The following is a 3,974-nucleotide window of genomic DNA, read 5'->3' as shown; positions in this document are numbered from 1 at the left end:
GTCGGGGTTGGAGATGGTAACAAGTTTCACCCCGGTTGATTTGCAATTGTTAGAATCACACAATCGTCACGCGGAATTATTGTACGAATTGCTAAATTTGAAAGAATTCTTGTATGAATTCTTGTATTTAAAAGAATTATTGTATGAATTCTTGTACGATATTTGACTTGCACTTTAATTTGGGCAGCTGTTAAAAAATCACGAGGCAAAGGGTTGAAGACAAAGCAAGGGGAATTTGAAAAGATGTATACCTAATATGTTGTGGCTATTTTGTTTTTTTGCATTAATTAAAAAGAAAATACAATGCAATAGTATCGAAAAATTTTGCGACAAAATGATATTATTTTTTTATCTTTTAATACGACGTGTAAAACTGTTAGAAAGTAAAATTCATGATTCCAAGAGTATAACTCATTCCGTGAGAGTAACGTATAATTTTCTGTATCAATAACAGGAATAAAACAGACTCTTATTCATCACACATAATACCAGCATCGAGACGTATAAAATTATCATTGGTTACGTTACACCTTTCCATAATTCTCGATGCTTCTGTTTTAATAATCAACTTTCCACGATACTTCAATATTTCTCGGTAATATCGTAAACACGGAAGATCTTTATTCAAAGGGACACAAAGATAAAAATGAAATTGCAAAATTTTCCAAATACTTCGTGTAAAGTTACAACAAAATTGCGAAACAGCAAAAAACTTGATTTTTCAGAAGAGAACAAAACCATTTTGTCTACAACTATATTTACACTTTACCACATTACAATACGTCGATTCCAGTTACCAAAAAATTACAGTTCCGCAACGTTACCACCAGAGCTACCGATATTATGCAACAATTTCAAAGTAAACAAACCAACGAGCACGTGTTCTTCGTCGGATAGATAAGATCAAACTCGCAAAAAGAAAAACGACGCATAATAAATCCAGCTACGATTATCAAATAAAACGATCGCGACGAGATGTACAACTATCGATCGAGGGAATCTGCCGCAGGAGCAATTAACGCGTGTACACAGGACGAAACGGAAAGGCCACCCCTTTCGGTGGAGACGTCGCAACGCACGTGACCGGTAATAGAGCACGCGTAATGAGATTGTATCGCTCTCGAAACCCTTGTCCAACATCGGCCCCTTTATGTAATTACGAATTTACACCGGCGCAACGGTCGTGCACAAATGATTTCGTTTCAAGGTGGACTTGTCGACATCAAAGAGTCATCGACGTCGCATCCCAAACGGAAAGAGAAAGAAAGAGAGTGAGGGAGAGAACACGAAAAAGATATGCGAATCAGCGATACAGGGTGGGTAAAAAATATCGATAAAAATTTTCAACACACACGTTCCGTGTGTTCAAACAAGAGGAAAAGAGGTTTTACATTTATAGCCATTTTTGACGAATTATCGCGAACTCGTTGGTAGGAAAATATTTCTCTAGTTTTGTCGCACACACAGGTTGGACCACGCCCTGCGTATTAAAGAGACTCGCGAATATCCAGGGATCGATTAACATCGTTGCACCATTCATGGTTAGATCGGTGTGCGTAATACGAGACCTGAAATTTATGTACCGTTTATACAGATAGCTTTAAAACTTGCGGTAACCCACACTCTAGAGAAACCGGAATCCCTTGCGTAAACGACATTAGCGTTAACCCATTTTATGCGTTTTTTTTTCTCTTCCCTCTCTCTCTCTTTGACATACGTTTACGAAGCTGTCCCTATCGAACGACTCTATTGGAAAGAAGAACGAGAAACCGCAATCGGAACGGGCATATAAAATTCGATATTAATAATAATGATATTTATGTCACGGGATGTGCTAGGTGTACGTGAACGAAATAAAGAGAATCGAATAGTGCGACGATATTTAGATAATTCAACACGTTTAATATAACGATACAATCTTAACTCTTTGACCTACAACAACGTGTCAAACTCGTGGCAGAGATTCTGGTCAAGACGTGAGAAAAATAGTTACATTAGTGAGAAAAATTCATTGTAATCCTAACTTTCGTTTGAATTTGTAAGATCAAGGATTCCTAAATGTAATTAATCTGTAACAGATAAGCACTAAAACATTAAATGGCTGACGCTTACAAGCACAGTCAGAAAAGAAATCATAGGTTAAGGGGTTAAGTTGCATTTTTACCGGGTCGCGGTAAATTTTGTATTATTGAAAATTGCACGCTTTTTGAAACGTAACTAAATTACAAAATTTTTGAGAGCAAAAATATATACAGGGTGGGCCACGTGAAACTGGCCACCTAATTATCTTCTTCAGCTATGGTATCAAAATTTTTCTATAAATTCCATTCGTTCTGTTTCTTTGAGAGCAAAAATATATACAGGGTGGGCCACGTGAAACTGGCCACCTAATTATCTTCTTCAGCTATGGATCAAAATTTTTCTATAAATTCCATTCGTTCTGTTTCTTTTTTTTTTCAAGATCACCTACGTTCTTTTACACGAATACATATACGCTTTTCTACTGTATGTTGTAGCAGATACCGATGTGCATTTGAACATGCATGATAACCTAACCTCAAAACGACTAACCTTAAAGTTCCAAATTTTCAATCAAACGTGAGACTTCCTTTCATTTTTCGCCATTTCTTCCATCAGAAAAATGTTTCCTTGAGAAGACCTGCTTATGAGGTGACCTGTTTCACGTGACCCACCCAGTATATACGAAAAGTCCCGAAATTATGAAAATGAAGAAAGTTCGAAAGTCTCGTTTCAAAAAAAAAATATCGCAAGACAAACGTGTTCTTCTCTCTAGACCCAGTATATACGAAAAGTCCCGAAATTATGAAAATGAAGAAAGTTCGAAAGTCTCGTTTCAAAAGAAAAAATATCGCAAGACAAACGTGTTCTTCTCTCTAAATCAGCGCAGAGAAGATGGACGGAAAATTTTTGCGCCCCGAAAACGACGATATCGATAGGATTTGGAGGAAACGATCGTCGACAAAGGCGGCCGCGGCAGGTTTTATTGAGCGCGCGCAACATTCGCGCTGGCATTCTGCAGCGTACGCGCGCGCATGTAATAACAATGCGTGGATGTATGAATATTGCAAACGGTGAAAGCGTACCACATACCAGACTCGTTACAACCGTCCCGTGGTAAGCTCGCAGACGTAGCTATGCTTGGCCGTGCCATACGTCGGCCAAAGAATGTCCCGGGAACGTGATCAGAGTGGCGCGATACACGTCGCTACGTCCAGAGAGCTCGACAACAACTCGCGTTGCTCTTGAATTGTCTTTCGTCTCAAACGTACCCTTTGTCATGGACAAAAATGGTGATGTACGGGGATAATTGTACCGTTTGGGTGGCAATGCCTCAAGAGGGGATGATTCTGACAGAATGAAAAATGAGTAATTTTTGAGAATTTTTTTTGGCTAAACTGGGAAAGAAATCGCGATAATTCTTCTTTCTCTAGAAAGGAGCATCCTTGGACTATGATAAAAATATTTTTTTCAACGTAACTGTTAACGTTGATTTTGTAAATTTTGTACTTGAAGTTAGCATTACTGGTGATGTCTCGAGAGGGGATTTTGATAGCCCGAGAAATAAGCGATCTTTAACAATTTTTTTTTAGCAAACTAGAGAAGATATCGCGATAATTCTTGTTTCTATAGAAAGGAGCATCCTTGGACTATGATAAAAATATTTTTTTCAACGTAACTGTTAACGTTGATTTTGTAAATTTTGTACTTGAAGTTAGCATTACTGGTGATGTCTCGAGAGGGGATAGCCCGAGAAATAGGCAATCTTTAACAATTTTTTTTTAGCAAATTAGAGAAGATATCGTGATACTTCTTTTTTCTGTAGAAAGGAGCATTCTTAGACGGTAGCAGAAAATTTTTGTTAAACGTATATTTTAATACTGCCGTTGTATATTTTATGCTGTAAGTTACCACTGTTGGCAAAGTACTCTTAGTCGGTTGAAGTGGTTTACAAG

At 37.8% G+C, this 3,974-nt stretch overlaps 1 protein-coding gene across 1 annotated transcript in view; it reads right to left on the bottom strand.

The window, feature by feature from the left end:
* Positions 1-3,974, bottom strand: part of LOC108578634 (protein expanded-like) — a 57,318-nt gene that overhangs the window by 31,002 nt on the left and 22,342 nt on the right. The window lies entirely within an intron of this gene.

Source organism: Habropoda laboriosa, unplaced genomic scaffold, assembly GCF_001263275.1.
Source record: "Habropoda laboriosa isolate 0110345459 unplaced genomic scaffold, ASM126327v1 scaffold45, whole genome shotgun sequence".
Taxonomy (NCBI): domain Eukaryota; kingdom Metazoa; phylum Arthropoda; class Insecta; order Hymenoptera; family Apidae; genus Habropoda; species Habropoda laboriosa.
Note: the sequence above shows the minus strand (reverse complement) of the source record. Positions and strands in the feature narration are given on the sequence as shown.